Source organism: Rhinolophus sinicus, chromosome 8, assembly GCF_057876585.1.
Source record: "Rhinolophus sinicus isolate RSI-liver-muscle chromosome 8, RSI-T2T, whole genome shotgun sequence".
NCBI lineage: Eukaryota > Metazoa > Chordata > Mammalia > Chiroptera > Rhinolophidae > Rhinolophus > Rhinolophus sinicus.
The window spans coordinates 19,494,632-19,514,041 of record NC_142508.1 but is presented as its reverse complement, the minus strand read 5'-3'; the positions used below and the strand labels follow the sequence as shown (position 1 = coordinate 19,514,041).

The window sequence follows — 19,410 nt, the reverse complement described above, 5'->3', positions numbered from 1 at the left end:
ACAGTACCCTAGCCCAGCACTTTTCTTTCCATCAAAAGGAAGAGATAAATCAAACAAGATTCAGTATCTGAACACTCAGTGTTTTTCTTTCCATTTCCAAGGCACTGTTGCAATGTAGATAATGTTGATAAAATTGCTTTGGTAGCAGAACTTTTCTCTTAACCCCAAAGTCTTCCCGAGGAGGGGAAAAAGCTAAAAAATTTCTCATTTACACCAGGAAACAACAACAGCAACAACAACAAACCTAAATAGAGTAGATACAAAGAGATGTGTTTTATCATAAACTCCTAAAAAAGTGTTTAATTTCGTTGGACTTGCTGGATATGTAGTTGTCTGTAACTTGCCCAGAGAAAGGTAAAAATAGCAATGAAGATGATTAGAAAGCTGTAATAATCGTATTTTATGGTAACACAGGGAGGCGATTGTCAGGTCAAGTACAAAAAAAAGAAAAAAAAATTCCCTGTTGTAAATAAGAAAGACTTTCTTCCCTTCCTTTTCGTAGAACACTTACTTTAGAAAACTTGTAATTTTCAGTTCTTTCTGTATCTTTGGATTGTATATAAATTGTTAAAAAGCAATTGCTGGCTTTAACACCCAGGCATGTGTTTCTCTCAAGGACTTGGGAGCTATCTCTGGTATGTAAGGAAGACAGTGCCCTATGTCCCATTTTCTGTGGAAAGTTAGGAGCCTAACTTAGGCCAGCACCTACCACCCTTCAAGTTGCAAAACTAGCTCTTATTATAAAGATATGAGAAGTTTATTTTTCCTTTGGATAAAGACAAACTTAGATAACCATCCCTATCACCAAATGAATTTAGAATGAATTGTGTGTGACAAATAGTGCTGTCAGGTCCACTTATTGTTTATCTTGTGTAATGGGTTATATCTGCTTGTTTTATAAAAGGGTGAGATTTTGTTCTGTATCTGCAATGTTTTAACGGATTACCTGTGATACATAACGTATTCTGATTTAATGCTTATTCAGTAACAAAATTGTTTTCTTTCTCTCCTATCTTTAAGAGAAGTTTTCTGGGTTAGGAAAATAATTTTCTTGAAGAAATTGTATTTCCGAGGACATGCAATGTTTATATTTAATATGCTTCATTTTGGTAGAATCTAAGCTCCATGAGGGTAAGGCTTTATCTGTTTTATTCTGTATCTGCAGTATCTGGAATACTGCTGGACATACTAAATAATTACTGTGAATAAATAAACACATGAATAAATCAATCAATGAACTAGAATTTATCATCTGATTTTGTCACCATATATTTTTTCCATAAAATATCTTTCCTGCTTCTGGTGGCTGCAAAATCCTAGGTTCATGTCATAAACTACTGCCTAAGGCATATAAAGAGCCAGACTTCTTTAATCTGAGCATGTCCAGTAAGGAGACTCCCATGACTGAGACATTTTCAAATCTCATTCAGAACACTAGGATTTGGAGATGAAATAGAAATTCCCTCAGTCCCTATACTGGTCTGTGCCCCTTTCGTGGTATAAGGGAATAGGTCACTAAACCCTGATATCAGAACTTACTATGTTCTGGTATGACATTACACTACATGTGGCGATTTAGCCACAACACCCTTTTACAAGTCATTAGAGACTTTTTCTCTGGCTTATACAACATGGTTAGGGATCTCAGATGGGAGTCGTCTCATCCTAGAATAGTAACATAGATATTGCTTCCTCGTGCGGGGAGACGCTCCAAGACTTTTGTGAAAGGTGTGTGCATAGCTATGTTCAGGAGACCTGAAATATATTAAGATCCCAGTTTATTTGAAGGAAAAAGAATGTAACAGGTGCCATCCACAGGTCTCTGCACCCAATGGTATTAATCTAATAGAGAGGAAAGTTGCAGAATTTAAATTAGACATAACAAATTTTAGAGGATATTATAGTGAGCAATCCAGCATTAATAAGAGAATATATGTGAATCCTTAATAGTTTATCATGCAGAATGATTTTTTTGCATATTTTATGCCAATGCTTAGATGTTCCAAAAATGAACTCCCAATAGATTTCCCCATAAGCTCCATGGCTCTAATAATTATTGATTATTGCCTCTCCAGTGTAGGTTAAGAATGTGGGAAAGAAACGTAGGCAATGTGATCATTTTAGTACAGTGAGGAGAGCTTTGCTTTCAGGATATCCTTCTGAGATGCCAATACTTAAAGCCTTCTGTGAGCCTTCGGGGCAATTCTGCAGTTCTTTCCTCCTGCTGCTTCTAGGCCCAATTTATACCTCAAACCCTATTGGACTTCCTGACATTCCCCTTAAAGGAGCCCACATTCAAATTTAGCATAGTTATATGTCTGCACAACCAGCACTTCTCCCAATTCCAGAAATGAAAGAACTAATTATGGTACAGGACTCCAAATATTACAAAAAGTTTATTCTGCTAGTGTTGTTCTCGTGAATTATTATGCCAACATATTCAACACATAATTCTTCATAATTAAATGGACATCTTTGCAAAACTTGAGACAAAAGAATCATCAGCTTAAGCATAAGATTGAAAAGGTATCCTATTGGAATTGTCTTACATGCTGAAAATAAGCTTAGATTTCTCAGATCATTTTGGTGATGGCACTTCCTGCAGCTAGAGTGTAATTTCATTTACTATGAATTTTTTTTCATTATATCTATAACAGAGGGAGGTTTGCTTAATGCATGGTCTTATGGGAAGACTTTAGAAGAAATGGATCCATTTGCTGGGGGGGGGGGGGAAATCTGTCATTAAGACTGACTGCCAGCAAGAGACTAATTTTGTGGCTAATGTAAAGAGCTTTATTATCACACCTAAACAGACATGCTATTAAGATTTAAAAAAAAATCACTATTATTTTTTACTATTCATGCTGTTATGGACTGAACTGTGTCTCCCTCACCGCCCCACCCCTGCCCCGTTAAAATATTGAAGTTTTAACCCCCAACAAGACTCTATTTGTGCATAAGGGCTTTTAGGAGGCAGTTAAGGTTAAATGAGGTCATAAGCGTGGGGCCCTCATCCATAGGAACAGTGTCCTTATGACACAGACACCAGGCGTGTGGATGTACAGAGGAGAGGTCATGTGAGGACACACCAAGAAGGCAGCTGTGCGCAGGCCAGGAAGGGAGCTCTTCAGAAACGCTCCCAGTTAGCAGCTCGATCTTGGTCATCCAGCCTCCAGAGCTGGGAGAAAATAAGTTTCTGCTGTTTAAGCCCCCGGTCTCTGGTGTTCTGTTATGACAGCTCAAGCCGACTAATACACATGCTAATGGCAGTTTCTTTTCAATATGGAATTGATATGGAGAAAAGTGACTCAACTAAGGCTACCGTTGTCTCTTATTGTTCTTGATGTGATAAATATGTTATGAGTTTGGGCCATATGAAAACCAGTCTCTCACTATATGAACAGACCGGGTTGGGCTGAATGAAATGATTGGATATTATGAGGAAGTCTTTAATATTGTTGTTGAACATGGGGCATTGAATTTGAAAATTGCCAACTGTAATCATGGACTGAATGAGTACAGATGCACTCAATTTTCATTTCAAGGTAAAATTATGCTTATGGATGAATGTGTTAGTGTGGGCTTTGACCCAGTAGCAGATCTCCGTCAGACAGACTTTCAGAAGCAGATTTAACAGTGTTTTTCATGTTTTTTAACTGGCCAATTTTGACCGACCAGGTCACAGAAATGGCCAGTTTGGTCCTATGACTGTCCTTGGGGTCTGCAGCTCAAAGCACTTTATATTGATTCCTGGTAAAGGATATAATGACTTGAGGACTCTTTCCTCATCTGATTCTTTCTGCTCCCTTATTTTGTGTTTCTCTCTTGCAAGTTCCCATTTACTTCCTATTGTTCCTCCCCAGCCAGTTCACTCTCCCTAAAATTTAGCACAGTTATCCTGTCCAATTACCTTTCACCTCTATACTGAAATCACAGGTTTACTCTGTTAGATAACAACTCCTTTTCTGTCTCGCATTTATGGTGCTTTTCTCTCAATTGGTTTTCCCCTTCAGTCCTCTCATTCCCCAGTATATCACTTCCCCAGTGGTCTCACTAGAATTACTGTGAATTTACACTCCTTTCTAGGTTTTCTTCTTTCGTGTTTAAATTTATTGATTATATACACTTTATTTACCCTTGTACTTCTTTATTTTCTACCCTCTCTACTCAATACATGGTACAAAATACCTTGTCAAAGGAAGTCACGTTTCTTTTTAAGTATTCTCAAGAATATTATTCTCTATTTGTTTATGGTTCCAATCAACCAACTCAAGAGAAGCGGGGGGGGGGGGGGGGTGGAGACAGGATTCTCCAGGAGGGTATGTGGAGGACGCCACTGTGTCATGGCACCCACCCCTGACGTCCGCAGAAGACCAGCATGGCTTGTGAGAATGTTACACCAGCAGACACACTCCCAGTTTGGACTGAAGGAGGCAGGGACTGGGCCAGATGGAGAGCAGTCAGACTTCTGGGATTCCCTAGGCAGGAAATAGACTGATAGAATCACTCAGCTACAAACATGCACTACTTTTCCAGGAAAAAAAAAAGGAAAACAAAAGAATGACTTATGGGTCGCAGTACAGATGCAGACTCGGAGGCCAGAGTCAAGAGCTGGCACAGCTCCCAGGTAGGACCTGCAGATCCTCCAGAGGCCCGGAGGGCAGAAAAAGCCACAGAGAATTATACGTGGGCCTTGAAACCTCTTGGAAATTTCCCTGCCAGATTGCAAACTCGCTTTAGATCAGGGACCCCTTTATTTCTTTCCAGAGCCTTCAGAGGGAGCATGGCCTTGCCAACACGTCCATTTCAAACTTTTGGTCTCCAGAACCTTGAAAGCATATACTGGGGGTGCCAAAAAATGTATGACTTGTATTCATCTTTTGTTATCCGTATATATTGAGTATTACAATTTTAATAGATTTTTCCTTTCTTGAAGTGTGTATACATTTTTTTGGTGCCCTCTGTATATTGTTTGAAGCCATCCAATTTTTAGGTAATTTGCTGTGACATTCCTAGGAGACTGATAGAACTTATTCGTAATGGAACAGTTAACAACTAGATATTTTTTAATTGTATTATTTGTAACTTAAACTTCCTCTAATTATGAGCAAATATTGCTTATAAAACAAGATGAATGTGGATTTCAAACACTGACTTGTTGTTCAGTATACCAGGTTCTAATTGAAGTGAGTTATGCCTAAAGTCCTGTTTCAAAGTAAAAATGATAAATGCAACGTTTGTATGAAGAAAAGAATCAATCATAATTTTTAATCTATTGTTAAAAAGTAGTAGTTCCTTCCATGATGAATTTAGCATATCTTGCTGGTCACTGCAGTTTCTTTTTTCATCTCTCTCCTCTTTCTCTTCCTTTACCTCTTCCTCCTCCCTTTTCTTCTCCTTTTAATTCCTTCCAATTTGATACCTCTGATATATAAGTAAGTTACCAAACATTTCCTTGAAAGTAATTGAAATGTACTTTAAATCTCTTTAATAAATGAGATGGAAAAAATTGAATTATAATTCTGGACCAAAGAGAACCTTGATTTCAATTGGCTAGTGCTTACAATTACATATTGTTCTTAAAAATACATATATTTTGGGGGGAAATTTATAATATGTGCATAGAGAATAGAAAAATTCCAATCTCATTAGGATTTTTAACAGCCCATTGGTAAAAATAATTATAGGTGCTTGAAATAAATTCATATAATTTACTTAACAAATCCTAATATCTTTAATGATATGTTTACATCACATTTGGAAATATAATTTCAGTTAACCAGAATAATTGCCTTAGTCTATAAACTGCAAACATATTCACTGTTTCAATGGAAAAAAATCATCAATTAATTACTTACCATGCACTTACCATCCTTATGAAAAATTCAGAGGATAAAAGCTCTACTGCAGGTAATTAGAGAACATTATGTATAATCACTTGCCAAATTCCGTGTTTTAAATCAATCATTTCTGTCTTCATATGTTTGAAGTAATTTCAGAAGTAAATATTCAGAGCCCAACAAATGAGATAAAATGGGAAAACAAATAACAGCAAAGTATATTAGGAAAGCAGTGGACTGAGGCACCTTTCGTCTGTGAGCAGCCAGGCATCTGTACACTAGCTCGAGGTATCAGGAAAACAGCATTTTAACAACCGCATAATAGTTGAGGATTCTGAAAAATAGCATATATTTTTAAAAAGCAGTTTATAAAGGGTGGCCAGTTAGCTCAGCTGGTTAGAGCGTGGTGCTGGTAGCACCAAGGTTGCTGGTTCGATCCCTGCATGGGCCACTGGGAGCTGCACCCTCCTTAAAAAAAAAAAAAAAAAAGAAAAAAGAAAAGCTTATATTTATGCCTTTTTCAAAACCAGTTTGATCTCCTGTTTCATTAGATAGTTCCACTTTCATTCTGCCTTTACTTTTTCCTGCTGTATTTGTATTCACTTTTTCCTGCTGTATTAGATACATTTATTTTTAGTATATGTCTTTTGGTGTATGGCTTGGAAGTATTTCTTCAGACATGAGTATTGGGTAGCACTAAATAGATTATGAGCTACAGGACAGTCGGTATCCGTGTTTCATTCTAATTTACTTGTTATATTCTACATATAGGCAGAATTCAGTAAATATTTTTAACGTAGATGTAAGGAGAACATCTGTCATGAGTCAGAGAACGCATTCTTTTTATAGCTTCATCAAAGTATAAAGTATAGAAATGGAAACTTGTTCAAGACAAATATTAAGTCACCCTTTGTGAGTGCAATAACCATGGGGAATTGGAATATCAGGCTTTGTACCTAAGTAGGTTTGGGTTGTAAAGAAAAACTTTCCTGTGGGGTGGACACCCAAGGGTACTGTGTTGTCATTGAGAGGTTATGTGTGACAAAAACGTGCCATCCTGCAATGGTCTCAGTGAGGAAATCTGTTTCTTCACCTGCTCATTGAGAACAGTTATAGAATCCTCTGAGAATTTGTAATCAATAGACTGTTCTTGTCAATTTTGCTGGTTCATACTCTTTGAAAGAAAACAATCCAGGCCAAAAACTTAATGTGATTCAAAATTTGCATTGCTCTTTGGTGCTCAGGAAATGCAAATAAAAATTTTCTCTGGATTTATCATCCTAAATCCATTTACCTCAGAATTCTCAGAGATTAAATTTAGACAAATATGAGCCAGCATTCAGATCATCAAAAAACAGAAATCAGGCAGGGTTTCTGCAGTGACTGTAATAAAGTTTTAAACTTTCCTCAATACTAATCTTGTGTGTCTTTTGTTACAATTTTCTTTTTCCTTTCTGTAACCATCTATGGTGGATTTATTATAATTTTGACCTTAATTTTTCCATCTACCCTGTAGTCATGATATTTGTGTAATTTCAGAAGTCAGGAGACTTCAAAAACTTTAGTTATTGGAATCTGTTCCTTATTACTAAGAACAAGATAAATATGCCATTATATTATTAATTCTGATCAGTATCATTGCCGTTGAGTATATTTTATACGGCGCAGTAAAATAAGACAAAAAATAAGAATTAAGGGGATTAGAAAAGAAAAATGATAACACAATCATTTTTCACAGGTGAAAAGCTCAGATACATAGAAAAGCACAATCATTTTTAGGTAAATTAGCAATTTGGCTGCCTATAGAATCAATATATAAAAGCTAGTTTCATTTGTCGGACAGCATTAACTAAATATAATTATTTAATATAATATACTATTTATAATAGCAACAAAAGTATATTTTATCAGTTATTTATTACTACAGAATAAATTCTGCATAAACATAAACAAATATAACAACAGAGAAAATTCAAAAATGTAAAACAAAGTTATGCATTGTGATGAAATGGGACTTATTCCCACTCTGCAAGGCTTATTCAGTGTAGACAATCTATTAGTGTAATCCACCATATCAGCAGAACAAAAAGGAAAAATGACATGATGGAAAGCAAGCGTTTGCTAAAATCCAACCCTCATTAATGATAAAAAGACTCTCAGAAAACCAAGAATGGTAGAAATGTCCTCAACTTGATAAAACAACATCTGCAAATAATCTACAGGTCTTATCATGCTTGATTGTGAGAAACTGGATGATTGCCCCCAAAGAATGAAAAGAGGTAAGGATGTCCTCTATCACGACTCCTACTCACAATCATACTAGCAGTCTTTGCTGGTGCAATTAGATAATAAAAAGAAATAAAAGGTGTCAATATGAGGAGGGAAGAAATAAAGCTGTCTTTGCAGATGACACATTTGTCCATGTAGAAATAGTTCTAAGATAATCACATGGTTAGAGTAATCATAGACATGTAATTGTATGTGTACATACTATTTGATATTCTTATTTATGTTACTCAACGTATATGATCTTGGGGAACTTATAAGTAGGAGTGATAATTTCTTTCAGTTGAAAACATGCTATTTCTTTCCCTGATGATTTGAAATTTCTGATGTTATTTGGGATTTCTGGTTTTAGCTTTCAGTCTCCATTTTTTTTTTCTAATTCTGTAAACATCACATTAAGAGGAGATATCTTTATCTTTTGCCAAGCCAAGAGCTTTATCCAATCCCAAGAGATTTTATAGGTCATTCAGCATGAAATGTAACTATTAGGTCAGCAGTGCTGTTTTTCTTTTTGTTTTTAAGCACTTTTATTTGTAGGAATAATTCCTAACACAGTTCAGTAGCCTATCGTGCCAAACACAGTATGTGTGTATTCTCTAATATGTATAACGATACTAAACCCTATAGAGAAGAAAGTAATCCCCCATTTTGCAAGTTTTTTTGAATTATCCATTCATTGTGTGTGTATGTGTGTGTGTGTGTTCTGCACTTATTGTGTGAAAAGCACTCATCTTTATACTTTGCTCTATCAGTGATCACAACATACAAGGGTTGCAGACCTGGTGAAGCTTATATTCCAATGAAGAGACATAGGAGACAGACCAAAAAAACAACGTGTATACCACATATGTTAATTATATCGCATGTTAGAAGATATAAAGGTGGTACATTGGAAAAATCAGAATAAACATATTCAAATACAAAGAGAATTGAGGATTATCTTAAAAGTTCAGTGTAGTTGGAGTCAGCATCTCACTGACTCTTCCTTTATCAAGAAAAGTTTGCTTTTACCCGGGAGATCCATATTTATTGATTCTAAAATTGGTAGATTATGTATTTAGCCACTTATGAATTAGAATTACTGAAAAATGATACGGTGCCAATTTAACATAAACAATAGTTATTGAGCCTTTTTGGACATTCTCCCATTCCTAATAGTGTGTGTGCAGACAAAAATAAATGAAAAGATTTATCTGAGAGGTTGTTTTATTGCTTTAACATTTGTGAGGTTCTGATGATGGTGGATCACAACACAATGCCTCTGGAATAAATGAAAGAACTCTTTTTATCACGTACAGCTTTGAATGAGAGCAGACTGCCAGGCAAAACACCTGAGGGTTACACCTGGGAAAAATGATAACTAGCTGGAACACTGGGAAGTGGCTGTGTATGGCAGGTAGGGTAGGGTTAGCTGGATTTGGAAGGCTTCTTGTGGATTGTGTATTTTGAATGACTCTACAGGGCCAAGAACAAATGGGGTGTCCTTAGTTGTTTGGCACTGAGGCCTCTAGAAGTTATATGTAAGTGTGTATGTTGTAACCCAGGAATGTTGGAGCCTGGTAAGGTAAATGGTTGAGGTGTCTATTTAGCAAACTTCCTATAAAGGAGAATAGAGAGTTTTGTTTGTTTGTTTGTTTGTTTAGTTTTCTTTTTGTTTTTTTCTGAAGATATGAGATCAAAACTGGCATAAGAGAGCACTCTTGAAGTTGGCGTAAGCAAGGAAAATATATTCTAGTTAGGGTGACATGCAGGACAAAGAAAGAGGATCACATAAAATGCCTTTCGAGTTGACAATCTTTTATCATTCCCCACGGTGAATTGTTTTATAATCTCTTGACTGTGTTATTGACAGGTTCTTGAATATTGTCTGTTTCCTGTTACTCTGTCTCAGACTCAATTCGCAGTAGCAAAGCCAGATGGTTGATCCGTATAGCTGATCACTTCAGTTCTCTGCCTATTTTCCAATTGTTTAAGTCTAGGACAAAAACCTAGCCAATAAATGTCTGGGGAGCTTTGATAAAATACAGATTACTATGGTTAAACATGTCTGGAGTGAGCATGGAACTCTGTATTTTATAAAACTTTGAGGTAGACATACAAACACATGCCCCAAAGAATAATGTGTATTCAACTTTACATTTAAGGCCTGTATACGCTTTAGTTTACTCTTCTTTGTAGACCATTTCCTGTCAGTTATAGCCATGCTTTCTAAGTGTTAGTTACACTAATTTTTTTTTTTTTTTTTTTTTTTACCATTTCCTGAACACAACACTTTCTTAACGAATTTTAGTCCTTTCTTCAATGAGAATATCTTTTCTTTCTTCCCCCCCCCCCCTGACTGCAAAGACATGGCTTATTGGAGAATTCAGATGAAGACAAAAGTATGCATTGTGGTTAACTTATAGAGAGATGGATTTATTTTAGGTTATTTAAATGATTTACAGAATTATTTGAAAAGCTATATAAACCTAAAGGAACTTTCCAGAAGAATTCTCAAAGCTATACCTCAAAAGTAGCCACCAGGGAGTTGTTCCCTCTTTTGAAATTAGGAAGCCATCTTCAGGAATGAAAAGATTTTATAAATTCTGTCTCCACACTGCGGTTGTTGCAATAACCGGGAAGCCATCACAAAAAGGAAGTTGACACATGAGAGCTCTACCTATACTGAAGCAAGTCTCAGAACCTTGCTATGTCATCTCTCATCACATAAATGATCCCATAAACACAATGGATTCCCTCAAGGCTAGTGCCAAGATACTCTCAATAGTCAAAATGGTGAAGGTCAAGTATTAGTACTTCTTTTTATCCGGGTCCCAAGTTTTAAGAAGAGTTAGTCCCCATCATATATAGTATGCGCATTGATTTCTCTGTATAACGCCATATGAGCGTGCATTACAATCCCCTGCAATCATTTGTTTGTGCATCTCTTTCTGTTGCTGTTTTGATTTCCTTTACAGCAATATTGGGTCTAAAGTCTCCTTTACAGTCTTAAAATTATCAAGTACTTCAAAGAGGTTTTACTTGTGTAGCAATAGCTATCAATATTTATCATATTAGAAATTAAAACAGCAGTACTTAAGCCATGAGAATTCACAAGCACTTATCAGCCATCAATACAATAATGTCATAAATGGGATGCAGCCTCTAGAGACACTCATGAGAGAATGAGAGTAAGAAGGGTATATGTAGCTTAGTAGGGCATATGAGCATGGTTTTAACTACACCGACCCCACAAAAAGTTCTGCAAAATTCTCAGGGGTCCTGGAATCATACTGAGAGCTACTGTCTCAGGGCAACAGTAGTTTACAGGAATTTGAATTCTCCCTGTACTGTCAGAAGCGCAGAACATAAAATATTATATAAATGAGATACATCGCTGTTAATATTTGGGAGGCTGAGTTTGGAAAGTAATATGAAAGCTCTGATTTTAAGACTTTATTTTCAGGAGAAAATAAGCTATTTGCATGATTATATTTGTATATAAGGTGAAGCCGTATGAAATTATCATTCTTAAATCTGAAACATTGAGCATTAGAAATGTGGCTTAAACTAAATAGGATATGCTTTAATTAAATGTAAAAGTGAACATAGAGATATATGTTTTATATGTTTTACTTATAGCACCCTTCACTTTTACCCAAGTTAGATACACCATGGATCACATGTTGTACACAAATCTGTTTATACTGTGATAAAAGCTATGTATCATGTTTATTTCTAAGGTTTGTCTATTTTCCACACCAGTATTATAAATAAATTTGTTTGGAGTTTGCAAATACCTCCAGTCAAATATGGGAGAAGTTCTGCCAACATTTAGCCTTGGAAATCATGGACAGTAAGTTCTAATCCCGATTTTGCGAGTGACTCATTCTGTGGCATTAAACATGTCATGTTACTTTTCCGTCTCAGTTCTGTCATCTGTGAAGTAGAGATAAAATTGTTCAGTTGAGCACATTGTTCTAGCCTATATCCTCTGTGTGACTTTACAAAAGAAATTCTGCATATGAGTTTGAATATATGCCAACAAAATTAGAACAAGTTATCCGCCTTAAAAGCATGCAAGAAAGAACCAATGGATATAATTTTGAAAATGCATTATACGCATTTTAAAATTGGACCAAATATCATTCTAGGAAATTCATCTCCACATTTGTAAAAATGAAAGAGATAATTGTGTGTTTTTTTTTCTTTTATTAGAGAAAAAAGTCAAACATCAAAGTACAACTTGTCTCTTTTACTTCAGAAAGGTTACGACTTCATCACAATAATGTAGCTATATCTGTTAGTCAGTGTTGGTGCTAGCTGATTTTAAACAACAGAGAAAACAGAAGAGATAAAATATTTTTTGCTCTTTGTTCAGTTAAGTAGCCAACTCTCAGCCTCACAAAATTTCTGTATTTCTACTTTAAAAAACAAAGTTCCTAAATTCTCTAGAGGTAACAGTGTCCACTTTTCTTGGAAGTAGTAGCCAAGATAGAAAAAGGAATGTTGAAAAAAATAAGAAAACTTATATACATAATTCTTCACTTTTACATATGAAAAAGTAAATTACTTCATGTTTGCTTTTGGCCATCCCTGACATTTACATCATTGCTTTAGAAAATTAAAAGAAAATCTATTATGTGAAAAACATTCTTTGAATGGCATGAACTGTGATTTCTATTATAAAGGTTAGAATGGCATTATCTTGCAGATACATAAAATTCAACTCAACTGAATTTCAAAGAAGTTTGTAGGAAAACAGGCACATAATTAAAAGTAGTATTTGTTAGGTTGGTGCAAAAGTAATTGCAGTTTAAAGATTAAAAATAATTGCAAAACTGCAATTACTTTTGCACCAACCTAATACTTCTGGGGTTACAACTGGGTGTTTTAAATATTATTTCTTTAGACTTCTGCATTTTCTAAATGTTCTATGGTTAGTACATCTAACTTCTACAATGTTTTCTGTTTATCCTATTAGCAAGTTTTGTTCCATACTTGAGTTTTGGTTTCTTTATCATTAAAACAAAAACAATGCTACCTCATTAGACTCATAGAAATAATGAAATATGAACACAGAATTTATGAAAAAATATTGTACCACTTTTCAGATCCATTGAGACCACTGTATCTCTAAGCCCTTTCCTACACAACTTACTCCATTTCAGATTTGTGTCTTTATTTATTTTAAATTCTTATTATTTTTAATTAAAGTTTATTGGGGTGGCAATTGTTAGTAAAATTATGTAGGTTTCAGATGTGCAATTCTGTAATACATTATCTGTATATCACATTGTGTGTTCATCACACAGAGTCAGTTCTCTTTCCATCACCATATATTTAATCCCTGCTGTGTCTTTTAATTCACTATGAGAACAGAATAGAGCAACTTTAAGACAAATCTAGATACTTTAGTGATATTGGTCTGGCGCTGATTAGCATTTTTGTTAGAACATAGTGTAGATCCGGATAAAGGCTATGGGTTCAATTCCTGCTGTTTTCCATACCCCTTGTTTCATACGAGAAGTCATTTTTCTTAGCTTTTATTCCCCTGTTTGTAATGATCTGTTTGTTCGTTTGTGTTGATCTGGCTGCTGTGACAATGGACACAGTTTAGGGGTAGGAGGAATGGGATGAGGGCCAGCCTGGAAAGACTGAGGGCAGCATTAAGATGAGACTGAGCTTGTCTTTATCTCTCAAGCTGTGTAGCTTTGGAAACATTATTTAACATCCTGAAATCTCAGTTACTTCACATATAAAATGGTGATGATAATCAGAGTATTGTTATAGGAATTAAATAAGAACCGATGACTTGTGTGTAGCATAGTACATGAGGCATGCAAAAAGTTCAAGAAATTGTAGTTGTTACAATTTTACTCACCCCTGGATTTAAATCTCACAGGCCCCTTAAATAATATAACAAAATAGTGAGATAATTTTCTCAGTTATCAACTTTCATTTTTTTCAAAAATGTGTACTTGCATATTAACTTTCATAATATGTCAGGTTATACTTAGTATAACTAAGAAACACCAGAAAACATTTATCTATGGATTAGCTGTCTAGTAGGTCTAATTAAGAAACTGAATCTTTGGAGTTCTTTGGTGTTTGCATACTCAAAAGGTTTCGACTCAAAAGAATAAAATTAAAGACATTTTGTGAGGTTCAAATTATATGAGTTTCTCCTTTCTGTGGGTGCTTGTATAATTTAAATGCCTTTACATATGCAAGTTAACTACTTTTATTTAGGGTCATGGAACCAAATAAAGAGAAAAAATAAATAAAATAAAGAAAGCTTTGCATTTTTAAAGTTTCAGGGCACGTAAAGGTTTTTGTGGTCGTGTAGCACAAGCCCTGTTATAGTGATCAAAGAAATTCAGTTGTTAATATATTCAAAGTAAAACGAGACTACTAAAGCAAAAATAAAAAATAAAAAAAGTGATTTAAACACATAATCTAAGTAAGAGTTGTCCGTATTTTCTGGTCTTGCTCTCTCTTATGTTTTTATGAAGATTAAATTTAATTGGGTTTGATGTGTAAAAGAAGGATGACTCTAATACGTTACCTCAACATACTCCCTTTGATATGACTTATTGTTCATGCAAAATGCTTCTCTGTGCTGTGTACCCAGACTTCTTTCAGTGCTTCTCTTTTTACTTCTCTCCATCAGAAATTCTTTCCTCATGGTTTGCAAAAAAAACAACCTCCCCCCCAAAAAAAATCCAAGTATGTTTTGTGCAGTGCTTTTATCTTTTCTACTTTTTTTTCTTTTTATTAATCCACATCTCACAATAAATATAATTTCCGTCACTGTGCAAAACCTTTTTCGTTTGATATAGTCCTACTAGTTTATTTCTTCTTTTGATTCCCTTGCCTGGAGAGATGTATCCCCCAAAATATTGCTAAAAACGATGTCAAAGAGTTTACTGCCTGTGTTTTCTTCCAGGAGTCTTATAGTTTTGGGTCTTACGTTTAAGTCTTTGACCCATATTGAGTTTATTTTTGTATGTGGTGTAAGAAAGTGGTCTAGTGTTTTTTGTTGTTGTTGGGTTTTTTTTTTGTTTTGCATGTGTCTGTCCAGTTTTCCCCATGTCATTTATTGAAGAGACTGTCTTTACCCCATTGTATATTTTTGCCTCCTTTGTCACAGATTAATTTACCATATAGGCATGGGTTTATATCTGAGCACTCTATTCTGTTCCATTGATCTAATGTCTGTTTGTTATGCCAGTACCATGCTGTTTTGATCACTATAGCCTTTTTATTTTTTATTTATTTATTTTTTATTAAATTTATTGGGGTGACAATTGTTAATAAAATTACATAGATTTCAGGTGTACAATTCTGCATTACATCATCTATAAATCCCATTGTGTGTTCATCACCCAGAGTCAGTTCTCCTTCCATCACTATATATTTGATCCCCCTTACCCTCATCTCCCACCCCCATCCCCCTTACCCTCTGGTAACCACTAAACTATTGTCTGTGTCTATGAGTTTCTGTTTCTCATTTGTTTGTCTTGTTCTTTTGTTGTTTTTGGTTTATATACCACATATCAGTGAAATCACATGGTTCTCTGCTTTTTCTGTCTGACTTATTTCACTCATCATTACACTCAAGATCCATCCATGCTGTCACAAATGTTCCTATATCATCTTTTCTTGCCGCCGAATAGTATTCCATTGTGTATATATACCACAACTTCTTTATCCATTCATCTATCGAAGGACATTTTGGTTGTTTCCATGTCTTGGCCACCGTAAACAAAGCTGCAATGAACATTGGAGCACACGTGTCTTTATCTCTAAATGTTTTCAGATTTTTTGGGTAGATACCCAGGAGAGGGATTGCTGGGTCATATGGCAATTCAATTTGTAATTTTTTGAGGAACCTCCACACTGCCTTCCATAACGGCTGCACCAGTCTGCATTCCCACCAACAATGTATGAGGGTTCCTTGTTCTCCACAGCCTCTCCAACACTTGTTACTATTTGTCTTGTTGATGATAGCCATTCTGACTGGGGTGAGGTGATATCTCATTGTGGTTTTGATTTGCATTTCTCTATTATTTTTTTTTACAATTTCATATCAGGTCGCATGGTATCTCCAACTTCGTTTTTCTCTCTCAAGATTGCTTTGGCTATTCATGGCCTGTTGTGGTTCCATTTAAATTTTAGGATCATTTGTTCTAGTTCTGTGAAAAATACCGTTGGTATTTTTACAGGGATTATACTGAATCTGCAGATTGCTTTGGGTAGTGTGGACATCTTAACAATGCTAATTCTTCCTTTCCATGATCATGGTATAGCCTTCCATTTATTTGTATCTTCAATTTCTTTCTTCAGTGTCTTAAAGTTTTCTGAATACAGGTCTTTTACCTCCTTGGGTAAATTTATACAGAGGTATTTTATTGTTTTTGATGAAATTGTTAATGGAATTGTTTTCTTAATTTCCCTTTCTGATAGTCTATTATTAGTGTATAAAATGCAAATAATCTCTGAATATTAATTTTGTATCCTGCTACTTCACCGAATTTATTTATGAGCTCTAATAGGTTTTTGGTGCAATCTTTAGTGTTCTCTATGTATAGTATCATGTCATCTGCAAATAATGACAGTTTCAGCTCTTCCGTTCCAACTTGGATACCTTTGATTTTATGTATATATGTATATGTATTTGTCTGATTTCTGTGGCTAGGATTTCCAATATTTTGTTGAATAAGAGTGATGAAAATGGACATTCTTGTCTTCTTCCTGATCTTAAAGAAAAGCTTTCAGCTTTTTACTGTTGAATGTGATGTTAGCTGTGGGTTTGTCATATATGGCTTTTATTATGTTGAGGTGTGTAGCCTCTATTCCCACTTTGCTGAGAGTTTTTATCATGAGTAGATGCTGGATTTTTTGATGTTTTATTTTCTTCTTAAAGCAATCCCTTTAGCATTTATTGTAATACTGGTTTAGTAGTGATGAATTCTGTTAGCTTTTCCTGGTCCAGGAAGCTCTTTCTCTGATTCAAAATGATAGCTTTGCTGGGTAGAGTACTCTTGGTTGTAGATCCTTGCTTTTCATCACTTTGAATATTTCATGTCAATCCCTTTTGGCCTGCAATATTTCTGTTGAGAAATCAGGTGACACTCTTATGGGAGTTCCCTTGTATATAACTGCTTTTCTCTTGCTACTTTTAAGATTCTCTCTTTTTTTTTAATCTTTGTTGTTTTAATTATAGTATGTCTTTGTTTGGGCCTCTTTGGGTTCATCTTGTTTGGGACTCTCTGTGTAACCTGAACATCTATGGCGGTTTCTTTCATTAGGTTGGGGAAGGTTTGTGTCATTATTTCTTCAAATAGGTTTTCAATCCCTTCTCCTTCTGGTACCCTTATGATGCAAATTTTGGCATGCTTGATGTTATCCCAGAGGTCCCTTAAACTATCCTTATTTTAAAAAAAGAAATATTTTTATTTTTGCTTTTCTGATTTGATATTTTCTGCTACCTTGTGTTGTGTATTGTTGATTCAGTCCTGTGCTTCATCTAATCTGTTATTGATTCTCTCTCTCATATTTTCGTCATCTCAATTATTGTATTATTTACTTCTGACTGAGTTTTCTGTATGTTTTCTATTTTCTTCTTTACGTTTTCTCTTTGTTGACGTTCTCAATGAATTCATCTCTTTTTCCCTTAGGTTCATTAAGCATCCTTATAACTAGTGTTTTGAGCTCAGTATCTAGTAGATGGCTTGTCTCCATTTTGCTTAGATCTTTATCTGCAGTTGTGTTCTGTTCTTTAGTTTGGAACACGTTTCTTTGTCTCCTCATTTTGGCTGACTCCTTTTATGTATTAGGTAGTTCTACATCTGTCAGTCTTGACAGAGTGGCCTTATATAGAAGGTGTCCTGTGGCCCAGTGACACAGTGTCTCTGGTCACCTGAGCTGGGTACTCCAGGTATGTCTTCTGTGTTGTCTGTGTCTTCTTGTTGTAGTGGAGTCTTGAATGCTGTTGGGATGTCAGTGTGTGTGGTTACTAGTTGTGAGGGCTGGCTGTGACTATAGTGGATGAGCTCATGTGTGGGGACCCCACAAAACATGAGTTGCTTTATCAGGGCTCTGGTGCCAGCTGAGTCTGTCCTTTGGGTATGTTATTTGTAGGGCTGATTGGGTGGAGCTGCTCTGGTCTGAAGCTGTCCACGGGGTGTGTTTTGGAGCTTTCTTGGAGGGGCACTGGTGCAGACCAAGGTTAGCCACCACTTGTGCCCAGCTTGGGGCTGCTTGGAAGGAGCTACAAAGTGGTCTGTATTTGGTTGCTGCTTGGGCTAGGCCTGGAGGCACTTGGGAGAGGCTCTGCTGCAAACCAGGCCAGCGGCCACTGGTGCCAGGTATGGGGCCCCCTTGTGGGCACTGTGATTTGATTTGAGGCCTTGTGCTTGAGCGGCTGCTTAGTTAAAGTTGTGTTCCAGGCCAAGACTGCCTGTTGCTTATGCCAGGCTTGGGACCACCTAATGGGAGTTAAGTGCAAATTGAGACCTGTTGCCACTTGTACTGGGCTTAGAGCCACTTAGCAAGAAGTACAAACACACTGAGGCCAGCTATTGCTTGTTTGGGATTTGTCAAGCTTTCAGAGATTTTTAGCAAGCCTGAAGTGTAAGCCAACACAGGCTGCTTATGTGGAGGAGCCACTCAAAGAGGCTTAAGCCAGGCTTAGGTGGGAGGGGTCTTAGGGAATCCTCAAGATGGGCCAAATGGTGTTAGCCAGTTTAATGGAGAGCACAGATTTGATCTCCCCCCTGCACTGTGGTGGCTGGGTGGGAGGAGGGTTCAACAAAAGAACAATGTTATCTGCCAGCGCTTTCATCCCTGGAGAGTTGCCTAACCTGTGCCTGTCCTGCACTTTCTCTGAAGTTAGTCAGTTTAGTTTCTCCCTGTTGTTTCACCCTGGTGTATACTGAGCTCTTACCCTTTTGCTGGAGCTTAGAGCAAGTGACTGCATGGGCCCTTTAGGAGGAGCACCTCCACCTCTATTATCCCTTTGTCTTAGACACAGTCCTCACTGATTTTCACAGCCAGATAATGGGGATTTCTCTTTCTTGCACTAGTGTGCTAGACTGGGAAGCCTGGTGTGGGGCTGCAATCCCTCACTTTTCAGGGGCAAACTCTACAGCCAAGATATCCCACCTGAGTCTTAATCGCCACACCATGGGTGTGGAGTCTGCCCATTCTGCATCTCTACCCCTCCTACCAGTCACATCATGGCTTCTTCTTGTATGCTTAACTATAGGATTTCAATTCAGCTAATATTCAGGTGGTTCTC

General features: G+C 36.3%; 1 non-coding gene across 1 annotated transcript; it reads left to right on the top strand.

Annotated features, from left to right (window-relative positions):
• Nucleotides 1-6,217: 6,217 nt before the first annotated feature.
• TRNAT-GGU (transfer RNA threonine (anticodon GGU)) lies at nt 6,218-6,291 on the top strand. Its single transcript has one exon. It is a non-coding gene; the product is annotated as a tRNA-Thr (tRNA).
• The last annotated feature ends 13,119 nt before the right edge of the window (nt 6,292-19,410 follow it).